Raw genomic sequence first — 15,747 nt, forward strand, 5'->3', positions numbered from 1 at the left:
ACAGGAGGCAGTCAGGCCCACTAGTAAGCTATTGCAACAGTTCAGGTGTGGGCTGGTGAGGGCCTGAACCAGAGTGTTGTCAGTATCAGAGGAGAGAAGGGAGCATATTGGAGAAATGTTGCAAAAGTGAAATTGACAGGCCTTGGCAAAAGGTTGGATGTAGGGGATGAAAGATAGTGAGGAATCCAGGATAATTCCTAGAGCACTTTCCTCTAAATCAAGGTGACCACTTGTTTGTATCTTATCAAACTGTAATTTCCATGAGGGCAAAGACCTACTTCTTTTCTAAACTTTGTGTCACCCTCACCACTCGCCTAGCATTATGCACAATAGGCACTTAATAAAATAAACGGAAGGCAAGTTTTTCTTTCTATGCTGGGTTGGGAGAATTTTTGTTGAATTTGAAGTCATAGGATCATAGATCTAGAGATGAAAGGAACCTCAGAGGCCACTTAATTCATCCCTTTCGTTTTACAAGTATAGCAACTGGGGTGGTGGTTGACTTTCCCAAGATCAAATATATAAGCATCAGAAGTAAGATTTAAACCAAGGGCCTAAGATCTTCTAACTCCCAGGAGCCAGTGCTCTTTCCCTTTTACTACATTCCATGCACACAGGTGGAGGTAATTAGTGTGTCAGTGGACACAGACCTTCCTCCTAGAAGGAAGGAGTTAAAGTGGCTTCCTCAGTCCCAGGATCTCCCAAACTGACATTTTCTTAACGGACAACAGAAATTACCCATTCCAGGCTAAGCATTACAGAAAACTGAATGAAGAAAGCAGTGAATGAAACTATCTTATTTGATTCAATTCACCAAATGTTGTATCTGTATTCAGTACAGTAAACTAGGTACTAGATACAAACAGAAAAATGAAAAATAACAGTCCTTAAAAGAATTACTTAAAAGTAGCTTACAGTCTGAAAGAGAATGCTATAACTTGTACACAAAACATAATGTAATATAGAATGTGATAAGGGATTAGAGTGCTCTAAGAAAATTTGAAGTAGGAGAAATCACTTTCTGCTTGAGAGAATCAAGAAGGATTTTATGGAGACGGTAATATTTAACCTAGACCTTGAAGGAAGAAAAAGTTTTCCAAAGACAAAGTCATGACTGCATTGTATGTTGTATTAGAAATTCGTAAATGCACAGAAGTCAAAGCATGCAAGGTAAGCTTAAGTAACATCTAGAAATCCAATTTGGCTGACTTACACCATCACCATTGCTGGTAAAAGTTTTTTAAAGATGTAATATTATCTTATCTCCTCTTAAGTAATGTTGCTCTCATCTCCACCAAGGTCCTCTTCTCCCAGTGCAACTAATTAGATGCAAATCCTTCCCTTAAATAAAAAGTGGTCAGTACTGTGAATATGGAAAACTGTCAAACTTAAGAGGTAGTTTCTGAAAATTCTGGCCACTGTCCTTTCCTTTCCAACTTTCAGCCTCTATAAAGGCAGCAATAGGATAGCATGAATTATACTGAACTAGGAGTCAGGAAAATTTAGTTCCAATTCCCAGTTCTGTTACTTATTAGCTGTGTGACTGCCCATCCTTGGATGTGCTATGCAAGTCAAACTACCTTGACCACCATCTCCTCTCAGACATTGATAGAGACAATTTGAATTGCTAACTATGTGATTTTGGGAAGTCCCTTAACCTCCATGAGCCCCTCTCCATTTTCTTATCTCCAAAATGATGGAGTTGGACTAGGCCTTAGATCTATGCCCCTACAACCTTCCCAGTTCTAAATCGTGGCTTTCGACCCAGCCCAGACGCGCTGGGGCAGTGGGCGCCTCTTCTCCCTCCCGTCCTCCCCTCCTCCCCTCCTCCCCATCTCCCCTCCTCCCCTCCTCCCCTCCTCCGCGCCCCCCCCCCCCCCCCCCTCCTCCCCTCCTCCCCTCCTCCCCTCCTCCCCTCCTCCCAGTACTGCTGGGAAAACCCGGAGGAGAAGATCTCCTGCTCGGGAGCGGATCTCCTGCTCGGGAGCGGACTTGGAGCGTGCCCACGCAACGGACATGCGCAGCACCTCCGGGAGGCTGGCTGGAGCGGAGGAGGCGGGCCTGGCGCTGCTGCTGGCGTAGGGGCTACGAAAGCGGGCGCGACTGCGGATTGCTGACACCTCTTGCCTCCCTGGCCCTTCTCCGGTTCCTGCAGCCCGTGATTCCCCGCCCCCAAGCCCCCCATCCCCTCCCTTGGCTGGCGGCTGCAGGTGAGGAGCCGGGCGCGGGCCGCCGGCGTCAGGCCCTAGCCCAAGACCCGGGAGCCCAGGCCCGGGGCGGGAGGGGAGGGGGGCCCTGCGGCACCGACGGGGAGGGGGGCGCCAGACCCCAGGGCGCGTCTGGGCCGCTCACCCACATGACAGATGAGGAAACTGAGGCCGGCAGGAGGGACAGCGCCTCAGCCAAGGGCACCCAGCCCCTTCGCCGACCACCATTTATTTATCAGTGTTATCAGTGTTTACGCGGAGCTAGTGGGCAAGAGCAGTGACTCCAGCTCTGGGCATCTGGCTCTTTCCACGCCACCCTCAGTAAACCCCTCTCAGGCTTTACCTACCTTGTACGACTTTGGGCGGTGCTTTTAGAGGCCCTGTGGGGTGTAAGAGAGGGTGGAGTGCAGGGTCCTAGGACCTGGGTTCAAGCTCCCTGGGACTTAGGTCGTGTCTTTTCCCCTCTTGGGCCCTAAGTTTACTCATGATAGACAATTGATAAAATGATAGGCACGTAATACTAATACTTGATAAGTATTAAGTCATAAATATTACTTAAATTATTTATTCAACCTAAATTATTAAACTCCAGTAAAAGTATTGAGTGAAATATTAAGTAATATTAACACTTTTTGACTGTTTAAGTGGATTGGATTAGATGATTTCTAAAAACCTGGCCCTAAATCTATGATCCTCCCTCTCTCTTCTTGCTTTTAGACAGCAATATGTGCAATCTGAAAGTTTTTTTTTTTCATTTCCATTGAGAACACAAACTCTACCGAATCCGTTCCTTGCCCTCCCCAACACCTGGTGCAGTTTCGTGTTCTAAACCACAGTAGTGGCTGTATGCAATGAGGACTTAGGAAACCTTGACTGAAAGAGATCATAGATTTAAATTGCTAGCAGTGACCTTAGATTTGATGTTGTTTAAGCCCTTATTTTACCGATGTGGAAACTGAGGCCTACCATTAAGTGACTTGCCCAAACTTTGTACATGGTAGTATAGATACAAGTTGGAAGTTGGAGTATATCTATCTACCTGTAAGAAGTGATGGTTGTAAGAAACACCAAGGTCTGCATTTTCCATTTTCTCTCATGGGGAGACTTGTTAACCCTGAAGAATAAATTCCTGAGATCTGTATGACAAGTGAAATTGTGATGGCCCAGGTACCAGTGCATGATCTATTTATCCTTCCCCTAAATTATCCCATAATAAGGTTGGTAGTTGCATTGCTACTTCCTCTTTCCCACCTAACAAAAAACCTCTAAGTTCTGCTACTGAATGTTAAAACTTAGAATAGTTTACATTTATATAACAATTCAAGGTTTACAGCGAACTTTTCCTCTCAGTCACTCTGTGTAGCATTTATGAGTTGTTATCTTCTATTTTACCCAGAAGGAAACTGAGTTGTTGGCAGAATTAAGACTCCTAAGTCTTCTGACTCCTCATTTGTAAAATGAAGGGAGAGTTGGGGAGGAGTTGGACTTCTGGGCCTTCTTTTTATGACCCTGTGACCCAGGTGTTTTGCTTGTACCACTATACCATGCCCCTCAGAAACAATTTGTTATTGCTTTCCTTCATCACCAAAACTAGCATTTTTTCAATGCAGTTGGACATCATTCTGCATTGAAGGAGTTTGTTCCTTGAAGTTTGGTATAAGATAACCTCAAAGTACCTTCTGTTCAGAAACTGAATTTGGAAAGCCATGTTTTTAGCAGGTCTTGGAAACCCTTCCTTCCTGTCATATTTAATCACTTGGGTAGAATATTTTGACTTGCAGCCATATAGCATCAGTGAAAAAATATTGTTAAAAAGATAGGGTTTTATGCCAGACTACAGCTTGGGAAAGATGAAAGTACTTTGTAATTTCCTAAATGTAATCAACACCATTCTCTGCTTTCTAGTCACTTTTAGACCTAGGCTATTGTTATGTTCTTTTTCAAACTGATTGCCCTAATCACTCAGATTCACTCAGGCATTAGTGTAACTGAGTGTCATAATCTAAACAATAGGTACTCTTCATCCATTTGGTTTTTCCCTTGTGGCTTATCTCTATTAAGTATTAGTTCTTAACCAAGCAGGCTCTGTAATATTCTGGGGCTTGATGCAATCAAAATAATATTGTCCACGTATGACATCTAAAGGACCTGACCTTTATTAGGAGTTTACCTTCTCTTTACACTCTGGACAGGATAACCTCAATAATATTAGTGAATGCTTTTGTTGAGCATTTCCCTTTTTTATGGTTCCCTTGTTATTGCTGCTCAGAGAACTAATGATTTTAAGAGTTATTTCTATGGTTGCATCTTTGAGGGAATCTTATATGATCTTAATATATCTTCATTGAAAGAGCTTTTGCTCTACCACACTAAATGCTTTTTTATAATCAACAAACTAACAAACACTGTAGGATCTTGTACACCATAGCTTTCAGTCATTTAAAAGAGGAAGAAGAAGGCCTTCAGTACATTGGGTAGATCCTTTATGGGAAAAATGGGGGACATGCTCAAGAATTATATGCAGTAAGAAAGCATGAAGGGTTTGTGATCTTCACAAATATAGGAAGTACCTATAATAATGAGATAATGGACCTGCTGAAGTATTAGTGTTTTAAAGAATACGCTGAAGGCATTTGTTAAGGACATTATCACAGATGAAAAGAAGCATCATGGGGCAGCTAGGTGGCACAGTGGATAGAGCACCAGCCCTGAAGTCAGGAGGACCTGAGTTCAAATCTAGCCTCAGACCAAACACTTAACACTTACTAGCTGTGTGACCCGGGGCAAGTCACTTAAACCCCAAATGCCTTAAAAAAAAAAAGAAAGAAAGAAAAGAAAAGAATCATCGTAATGTAGTGGAAGGATGGCTGGCCTTGGGATCAAGAAGACGAGTTCAAGACCTACCTCTACTACTTAGTGACTATGAAGTCACTCAGCTTTTCAGTGCCCCAAGCAACTTTTTAGACTATTAAATTGAATAACAGTTGCTAATCTTTATTGGTGGAGGGAGTTTCTTCACCAAGAGTTCTCTACATTTGATGGATAGGTACAGCCCCAAGTATTCTTGGCACTGTGCTAAATGCTGAATGAAGAGAATTTTGTATACCTTGTATACCATGTTTCTGTCCTGGAAGCTTATAGTCTTAAGCCAAGTGCTAACATGTATCTGTAGACTAATGTATGATTAGGATTTGGTAAAAAAAAAAAAAATTGCAGTAATGCAAAAATAGACAGTAAGGATTTACATCACCTATAGGTCATGAGCAGATATTTTCAGTGTGGAGAGCAAGATAGGGAAGGGTTATATCCCTGATTAGTCCAGGGATGTTTCATGGAGAAATGTGGAATTTCAGGAAGATATTTAAATAATACTCAGAAGTATCTTGTGCTAATATAAGAAAAATATTCCAGGCTTATGAATTAAGTGAAACAAGTAGGGTAAGGCATGAGAAGTAAGGAAATCTATCAAGCTAGTGATGACTTTTTTTTTAAATTAATACAGTGTTCTAGTGATATATGTTTGTAAATTGCAGGACACTATAATTTCCATAAAATTGAGTTTTGAGTGACCCAAAGGACAATGGAGATGTAGATGGTAGGCCCAACTTGACCTTACTGTTCAAATGATGACCTGTATAGAAATTATATAAGTCAATGGTGTTAAACTCAAATAGAAATAGAATACCGACCAGATACTGATTTAGAAAACACCAATTAACATCTGTGTTGTATTGTATTTTTAATTGTGTTAAATATTTCCCAATTACATTTTAATCTTGTTTGGTCCTCTCTTAGGAGTTTTGACTCCTGGAAGTTTGACACCTCTCATGTTAAGTAATATTACTGAATAAATGCAGGATTGTGTAAAATATAGGTTAGTCATGCATTGAGGATGAAAAATAATAGATGGACACCCCAAGAGCTAAACTGGGACTTTTAACATATAAAATTGTCCAGAATAAAGCCTCCATTGTAGTGTCTTTGAAGTCAAGGGAGAAGAGAATATTCAGAAGTGAGTAACAGTGTCAAATTCTATATCAGGTGGTTTTTGTACTGCCCAAGAACCAAGAATGGTTTTTACATTTTTAAATACTCAGACCGAGGGCCTGATAAAAATTTAAAAAATTCTTAGCTCGTCAAGCAGCATACTGGGTCCTGGGGTTCTGTAACAAGGACAAGGCAGATGGGGATTGAAAAAGGCAATAGGATTTGGTGATTAGAAGCCTATGCTGGCTTTTGAGAGAGGTTTTTTTTTTTAAATAATATTTTAGTTCATAACATACAGAAACAATTAACATTCGTTGTTTTGTTTTAAAGTTTTGAGTTCCAAATTCTTTCTCTCCTTCCCTCCCTGAGACAGTAAGCAATCTGATATAGGTTATACAAGTGCAATCATATCAAACATTTTCATATTAGTCATTTTGTGCAAGAAGACTGAAACAAAAAAAAGAAAGTGAAAAATAGTATTCTTTAGTCTGGATTCAGATAACACTGTTTTTTCTCTGGAAGTGGATAGTGTTTTTTATCATGAGTTCTTTGGGAATGTCTTGAATCATTGTATTGTTGAAAATAACTAAGTTATTCACAGTTCTTCATTGTATAATTTTGCTGTTACTGTGTACAATGTTTTCGTGTTTCTGCTTTCTTTACTTTGTATCAATTTTGTAAGTCTTTCTAGGTTTTTCTAAAATCATCTTGCTTGTCATTTCTTATAGCACAGTAGTATTCTATCACAATCATGTACCATAATTTGTTCAGCCATTCCCCAGTTGATGGGCATCCCATCAATATGTAATTATCTGCAAACACAAAAAGAGCTATAAGTATTTTTGTACAAATAGGTTCTTTCCTCATTTTAAAAAAAGTCTCTTTGGAATACAGACTCTTGTTAGATCAAAGGGTATGCATAGTTTTATAGCCCTTTGGACATAGGTCCAAGTTGCTCTCTAGAATGGTGGGATCAATTCATAATTCCACCAATAGTGCATTAGTGTCCCAGTTTTCCTATATCTCCTCCAACATTTATCATTTTTCTTTTTTGTCATATTAGCCAATCTGATAGGTGTAAGATTACCTCAGAGTTGTTTTGATTTGTATTTCTCTAATTAAAAAGGTAGAGCATTTTTCATATGACTATACATAGCTTTAATTTCTTCATCTAAAAACTGCCTGTTATATTCTTTGACAATATCAATTGGGGAATAAATTCTTATAAATTTGACTCCGTTCCTTATGTATTTGAGAAATGAAGCCTTAACCAGAGATACTGGCTTTAAATTTTTTCCCCAGTTTTATTCTTTCCTTCTAATTTTGGTTACATTGGTTTTGTTTGTGTAAAATCTTTTTAATTTTATATAATCAAAATTATCCATTTTACATTTCATTATACTCTCTATATCTTGTTGGTTCTAAATTCTTCCCTTATCCATCGCTCTGACAGGTAAACTTATTCCATGCTCTCCTAATTTGCTTATGTTATCACTCTATATGTGTAAATCATGTACCCATTTTGACCTTATCCTGGTATACGATTCAAGATGTTGATTTCTGCTTAGTTTCTGCATACTGTTTTCCAGTTTTCTCAGCAGTTTTTGTCAGATAATGAGTTTTTGTTCTAAAAGCTTGGATCTTTGGGTTTATCAAACACTAGATTACTATGGTCATTCACTACAATGTGTTGGACACCTAATCTATTCCACTGATCCACCACTCTTTCTTAGCCAATACCAGATTGTTTTGATTATTACTACTTTGTAATGTAGTTTGAAATCTGGAACCACTAGGCCACCTTCCTTCACATTTTTTTTTCATTGATTCTCTTGATATTCTTGACCATTTGTTCTTCCAGATGAATTTTGTTATTTTTTTCCAGCTCTATAAAATACTTTTTTGGGAGTTTGGCCTCGCACTGAATAACTAGATTAATTTGGGTACAGTTGAGAGAGGTTTCACCAGAATAGTAAGGAGAGAAATCAGATTGTAAAAACTCAAGGAGAGAATGTATTATGATGTGGCGGTGGACGTATTGTGTGTAAGCCCTGAAGAGACTGGATGGTAACTGGGTTAGGTAAAATGGTCAAGGGAAAGTTTTTAAACTGTTAGGAATTTCAAAACTCAAGGTTATCCTTATGGACATCAGCTTCTGTTCTGCATCGTGATATATGTATGGTATATGTAAGTAACGTGTGTAAATCTTAAGATATATGATGCTTAGCTTTTCTCTTTGAATTTCCCCAGATTCAGGTATGTGTGGGTTATTGGACTGCTGTTTTCCTTGAAGCCTGGGAGCCCTTTTCAGTTGGAGTTGATTTTTATACTCTAGTAGTTAAATATTCTTCTGTTTCCTCCAACCTGTCAGCCAAAATGTATTGTATTCTAGTAGCAAACTCTAACCCTATCCACCTTCACTACTCCTTTTCATATCCTAAAACCATGGAAGAACAAAGGTCTCCAGAGAAAACTGGATAATCACATTTTTTTAAATCAATAAGACTATTTTTATCTGGTGTTCTAAGTTAGTGGACCCATCGTTGATTTTAACATCTGCTTGGATTTATGGACATTTATTTCCTTACAGTCCAGAGACCCTTTTCACTTAGCAACTGAGTAAGTTCCAGATGGTTGAGGTTGCCAGAAGTTTAGCCATTGAATGAATGAGATATGTGTTGTGTTTCTAAAGAGGGGAGGAGATGGTAAAGTAAAGTTAGAAGGTCTAAGCCATTTTCTAAATGCATTCTGAATATGTCTTTCTTAATTGATTCTGAATTTCAGAAAATGAATGGGGAAGATATCACAGATCCTGTCCCTTCATTTTGCAAATAAGAAAAACTGAGGCTTGGAGAGGTTAAGTGAATTTCCTAAAATCCCATAGGTAATAAATAAGTAGCAAAGCTGAAATCCAGTGCTAGATGTTAAGATTCCAAATCTAATACTCCTTCCTCTGACTACTACTCCTTGATTGCACATGGCAACCAGAATCATAAGAGTTACAGGGGGACCCCAGAGACCATGTACTCCAATTCATATCTGACCAAGAATTCCTGTTCAACATCCTTACAGATGGCCATCCAGCCTCCTAAATAGCCCATTATACTTTTGAAAAGTTCTGATTGTAAAATTTTTTCTTTCCCTTACATAGGGCCTACATTTACCTTCTGCAATTTCCTAGTTCTCCTAGGTATTCCTTCTGGTGCCAACCAGAACCAACCTAATCACTTTTCTACATGAAAAACCTTAAAGTGCTTGAAGATAGCTATGATGCCACACTAAATCTTTACACAAGGATAACTATTTCTAGTTCCTTCAAAAACTGACATCAATAATCATGAGACCCTTAACCATCTGGATTGTCCTCCAGCTTCTCAGGTCAACATTTTTAAAATGCTGACTATGTGCCTGTCAGTGTTCATTTTAAAATCTGGTACTCAGAACTGATCTAGACAAAATTCAATAGTCAACAAGCATTTACTAAGGGCTACTATGTGCTAAGCACTGGGGATACAAAAAGGGGGAAAAACAGTACCTGCCATCTAGGAACTCAACCCTGTAATGGGTGATACATTATATGTAAATAATTATGTGCATATAAGTTTGTATACAGAGTAGATGGAAGATAATCTCAGAGGGAAGGCCCTATAGCAGTAAGGCAATCAAAAAAGGCCTCCTGCAGAAGGTAGAGTTTGAACTTAGTCTTAGGGAAGCCAAGCGTTTAGGGAAGATGGGAAAAATAATATGCATATTAAAAAGTACTAGACTTAAGTTACAGAAGAATGGAGTTTGCAAATGGAATATTTGGACACTCTTCATTTTTTAATGCAACCTAAAAGTGCATTAGCTTTGTTGTTGTTGTTGTTGTTGTTGTTGTTGTTGTTATATTTGATGGCTCATTGAGCTTAGAGAGAAGCCCTACATCTTTTTCAGACAGACTAGCTAACCTTCCCCCAACTCTCTTGCACTTGTGAATTCAATTTATTTTTTTGTGAATTCAGTTTTTTGAACTCAAGTATAAGACTTTACATTTATCTCCATTGTGTGTGATCCTATTTGATTTAACTCAGGGTTCAAGCCTTTTTACATTCTGATTCTTTTCCAGCGTGCTAGGTATTCCTCCCAGCTTGGTATCTCCTCCACATTTGATAAGCATACCATCTGTGCTTTCATCCAAGTCATTGATAAAAATGTTATATGGCACAGAAAGAAGCACAGGTCTTTGAAGCTCCTTAGAGGTAGCTAGGTGGCCCAGTGGACACAGAGTCAGGAAGACCTGAGTTCAAATGTGGTCTAGATACTAGCTATACAGTCCTGGGAAAGTCACTTATCCTCTGTCTGCTAAGTTTCTTCAACTATAAAATAGGGATAATAGTAGCCCCTGCCTCTTATTTTGAGGATCAAATGAGATATTTGTAAAGGTCTTAGCATAGTGCCTGGCACATAGTAGGTGTTTAATAAATGTTTCCTTCTTTAGTTCCTTGAATCACTCCACCAGAGGGTTCCTTCCAAATTGATGCCTAAGCATTAATTACTATAGTTAAGTACTAATCAGTACAAATAATGAATCACCTGAAATAGTTACACATACTCAAATTTGTACTCTTAAAGGTTTTAATAATTATAATTATGTGGTAATTGGTTCGAACCCAATGAAAATATGCTGTGCAAATTCAGATAAAAATTTGGATCTGGTCAACTATTTTTTGTTTTGTACTATGTTGTATTTGTATTTTGATATTGTACTATCATCTTGTCCATATTTCACATTCATGACTAATTGACCTGAGCAATTATTAAGTGACTTACTAATACTAAATATTATTTGAACCTGAGTCTTGACTCCAAGTCCAGTGCAACCCAGTGCTTTAGCTCAATGGGGTCAAACTTAAATAGAAATGGATCCTTATAGGCTGCAGATTGACTTAAAAAAAACCACAAATTAACATTATCTATGTTGTATTTTAATTTATTTTGTTAAACATTTCCCAGTTACATTTTTATCTGGTTCCAGCTGCATCTCTCTCTGACCTGTCAAGATCCTTTTAGATCCTGATTCTTATCCACTCTGTTAGCTCTCCCAACTTTGTGTCATCTGCACATTTGACATTCATGCTATCTTTATCCAACTCATTTATAAAAATGTTAAACAGCACAAGGCCACGCTCAGATCTCTGGCACACTCCACCAGAGACCTCCTTCCAAGCTGACATCAAACCATTAACAACTACCCTTGGAGTCTGGCCATTGATCCAGTTTAGAATCAATTTAATTGTACCACTACCTAATCCACATCTTTCTTTTGTACAGTAAGATACAATACTTTATTAAATGCTTTGCTCTAGTTACAGTATTCCCCAGATTTATTGGTTAGTAGTTATAAAAAAAAAAGAGAGATGTGGAGGGGTATTGGAAATAAAGTTAATCTTGTTCATCCCACAGTCTCCAATAAACAAGAGTTATCATTCTTTAGTACCTGGAAAGAAGAATGTGTCTCATTATTTAATTTTTCTTTATTGGGAACAAACAAGTTTAGTTGTTTGTACTACAGTAATATTTTCTGCATATAAATCTTAACCTCTGCTTTTTCCAGGCCTAAGGTCTTATATTCACTTTGTTACTTTTTGGTTCTACTTAAACAGAGGCATTTATTGCCTTCATTGAAATTATTTCCTGATTTACCTCATAATTGACCTATAACCTGTCACCTTTTTTCATTATGATTGTTTTTTGGTTTCCTTTTTTGTGTTTTTAGAAGAATTTAGAAACTTGTTTTAAGTCTTATTTCTATGAACTTTAGTGTATGATGATTTTCTGGAAGGTTCCCTTTTTCCTCATATCCTGATGAAGAGATTTCCCTTATCTCTTAGGTTTTAGATTACTGCTCTTCCACAGCTGTGCTTAAGATAACTTTTCTCTCCCTTGAAATTATTCCTAAAAAGAAAAAAAAATACAGGCTTTCTAAATCTAAATTGACTTTACATACTATCACTCTGCAAAAGAGCTTTTTGCCAGTGTTCTTTTAACATTTATTATAATTTCTTATAACTAAACTTATGCGTGAATTGATGGCATGCAGTTGATTTTCAGATCATTGGCAAAAAGAATATCAAAGCACACAGCTGCTTTTCCAATTCTTATTTTAAAATGTAATCCTTACCCCTTCTGCTTCTGGGAACCCCAGTTTGTACTTATGCATGCAGGTGGAAGAGCTTAATGGAAAAGCCACATGCACTTCAAACACATTCCTCTGTGTATCCCGAGTAGCCTCTTTCCAAAATTATGTATCTAAAATAATAACCTTTCATATGGTGAATTTTGGTTAAGGAACATTTGATACAACAATTCTGTGATGTAGGGAGTGACAATAATGGCTCACATTTATATAGTACATACCTTACTTCATTTAATCTTCATAGCCCTGTGATATTGGTGCTGTTACTATCCTTATTTTACAAATGACACAGCAGAAATTTGGAATGGTTTAGTGGCTTACCTAGGTGACTTACCTAGCTAGTGTGGGTCTCAGACAAGAACTCGTCTGCTACATTCCATCTACTAAACCACACAGCCTTTCTCACATCATACCAAAGTGAGATTATAGCACTGTAGAATTGCAGAACTCTTTATCAGTAGTATGGAGTGTCCCAAAAGTCTCTGTTAAGATCTGATACCTTAAAACTGCACTAAGACTTTAGGGACATCCTCTATTGTTTATTTTCATTCTTATATGAACCCCATAGTATTTAATAGAAGTGTTATCAATGTAGTCCTATAGATGAGGAAACAGCAGCTCAAAGAGGTTGTGACTTTTCCAGAATCACAAAGCTAGTAAATCAGTAGAGACCTTAGAAATCAGCCATCCAAACTTACAGATGAGGAAGTTGAGACCCCACATCACACAGAATTAGTAGCAGAATCAAGATTCAAACCCACATCCTCTGATTTTTTTAGTCTTGTGTTCTTTCTGCTACACTGTAGCTCCTAACAAAGCAACACTCTACAAGAATCTCCTGACTCCAAGCTAAGGGCTCCTTTTCTTGCACCATTATCCATAGACTTATTATATTACATGTATCATTACAGCAAATTAATATTTTTCAATTTGTCCTTATTTGAAGTTTTGTCTACTGGATCATAGCTGTAGAGCTGGAAAGGACCTTAAAGGTCATCATCTCCAACCTCATCGTACAGATGAGGAAACTGAGGCACAGAACGCTTAAGTGACTTTTCTACGGTCACACAGCTAGCATATGAGACAAGATTTGAACTCAAATTTTCATTGATTCCTAAATCTAGTTGTCTACTTACTATGATACTTAACTCAGTGGTCCAAGCAATAAATTGAAATTGCTTTCCAAAGACCAGTAATCTGGCTACCTGGTGATGAATAAGCATGATAAATTATGAAACAAAAAAGAATACAAAATGGCCATTGGTCAAATACAGCACCATTCCTTATACAAAATGATGGTGATATAGTTGTAGAAAAGGGGGAGCAAAAGATGCTGAGAATCTCACCATCTTTAGGTGATCTACCAGTTTTAATTTGTTTACCGGTATTCAAAATATGAACTCCTAACCAGTGATTCTTAGTTCATTAAACATGTTAATAAAGAAAATTACATATCACTTTTAATATACTTGTTGTAAATGAAACCATAAGGAAGAAATTTCAGCTAAATGAAAGGATGCACATGAGTATTCTTTGGAGAGGCAAAGAAGTTGGCAGAGTTGACTTTATTGTATGTCTAAACACAGCAAGACACATAGTTTCATGGAATGAGTTATGCCATATTTCAGTGCTCATGATGAGTATTTGTAAAAAGATTACCATGAAAGTAATTGCAGCTTATACACCAAATAAAAGTTAGAGAAATTCTAAAGAAGAACCTGAAAAGACTTTCCAAAGTTAATCAAGTTACCTATTGACTCTTGGTGATTTCACTGCCAAGTTGGGAATAGGTAAAGATGGTGAGAATTCTATTGGATAGCATAGGTCAGGATTAAGAATGAGAAAAACCAAAGACTTAATAAACTTTAAAGAAGCTTCATGGTTCTACATTATAATTATTTTCCTAAGGAAAAAAAAATTGGCAGATCTTGGATTTGACATGTACCAAATAAAATCACACCCCCAAAATTGATTATATCTTAGTAGTTAGAAAAAGATTTTTGCTAAAGTTGTTTATTATTTCAAGTAGTTTTTTATTTGATTCTCTAAGTATATTATATCATCTGCAAAGAATGATAGCTTTGTTTCTCCTCTGCCTATTCTAATACTTTCAATTTCTTTTTCTTCTCTTATTGCTAAAGCTAACGTTTCCAACATGATATTGAACAACAGTGATAATAATGGACATTTCTGTTTCACCCTGATCTTATTGGAAATGGTTCTAGCTTATCCCCATTACATATAATGCTTGCTGAAGGTTTTCGATAAATGCTACTCGTTATTTTAAGGAAGACTCCATTTATTCCTATACTGTCTAGTGTTTTTAATAGGAATGGGTGTTTTGTCAAAAGCTTTTTTTGTATCTATTGAGATGATCATGTGGTTTCTGTTTTGTTGTTGATATGATCAGTTATGCTGACAGTTTTCCTAATATTGAACCAGCCCTGCATTCCTGGTATAAATCCTACTTGGTCATAGTGTATTATTCTTGTGATAAGTTGCTGTAATCTATTTGCTAATATTTTATTTAAAATTTTTGCATCTATATTCATTAGGGAAATTGGTCTATAATTTTCTTTCTCTGTTTTGACTCTTTGTGGTTTAGATATCAGCATCATATATTTATCATAAAAAGAGTTTGGTAAGACTTCTTCTTTACCTATTTTCCCAAATAGTTTATATAGTATTGGAATTAATTATTCTTTAAATGTTTGATAGAATTTACTTATAAATCCATCTGGCCCTAGAGATTTTTTCCTAGAGAGTTCATCAGTGGCTTGTTCAATTTCTTTTTCTGAGATGGGGTTATTTAAGTATTTAACAGGAAAAGATTTTTGACTGCATAATGTTGGTACTGACTTGTTAGAGCAAAGATCAAAATTAGTATAAAGTTAGAAGAAAAATAATTAGAAAAACATAAGACATGCAATTTAAACAACTTATTTCTGGCCTCTTTAAATAGGTATTGTTCATGAAAAATGAGTAATTAGAGGACAACAGAAATGATGTCATTTTATACAGTAATTTAACCAATGTAAATAAGTTGCTACCACAAGACCATAGGAGCCTAAAAGACAATTTTTAAAATAATTCAGGTTCTTTAATATTTTTAAACACTTATGTATTTTTAATTTTTCATTTGTAATCTATCCCTCTTAATACCATTTCCTGTTGAGCAAATTGAAATAAAAAGCAGAGAAAAAAAAGAAAAACAAAGCCCTGAATACATAACTGCAAAGTCTGACAAAACAAATTTCCTCATCAGCTATGGCTGAAAATATGTCTCTTTCTGTGTTTTAAGTTGATTATCTCTCTGTCAGGAGGTGAGTGGCATGTTTCATCTTCATACTTTGAGGTTATCATTTCATTGAACCAATT

At 37.0% G+C, this 15,747-nt stretch overlaps 1 protein-coding gene across 1 annotated transcript in view; it reads left to right on the forward strand.

Moving 5' to 3' along the window:
* The first annotated feature begins 2,089 nt into the window (after positions 1-2,089).
* The window catches only part of TRAPPC12 (trafficking protein particle complex 12), a 149,674-nt gene continuing 136,016 nt past the window's right edge, over positions 2,090-15,747 (forward strand). Inside the window, exon 1 of the mRNA XM_027840449.1 lies at positions 2,090-2,210. The gene's annotated coding sequence lies outside the window, so the exon portion shown is untranslated. The remainder of the gene's footprint in view (positions 2,211-15,747) is intronic.

Source organism: Vombatus ursinus, unplaced genomic scaffold (genome assembly GCF_900497805.2).
Source record: "Vombatus ursinus unplaced genomic scaffold, bare-nosed wombat genome assembly UNPS02014841.1, whole genome shotgun sequence".
NCBI lineage: Eukaryota > Metazoa > Chordata > Mammalia > Diprotodontia > Vombatidae > Vombatus > Vombatus ursinus.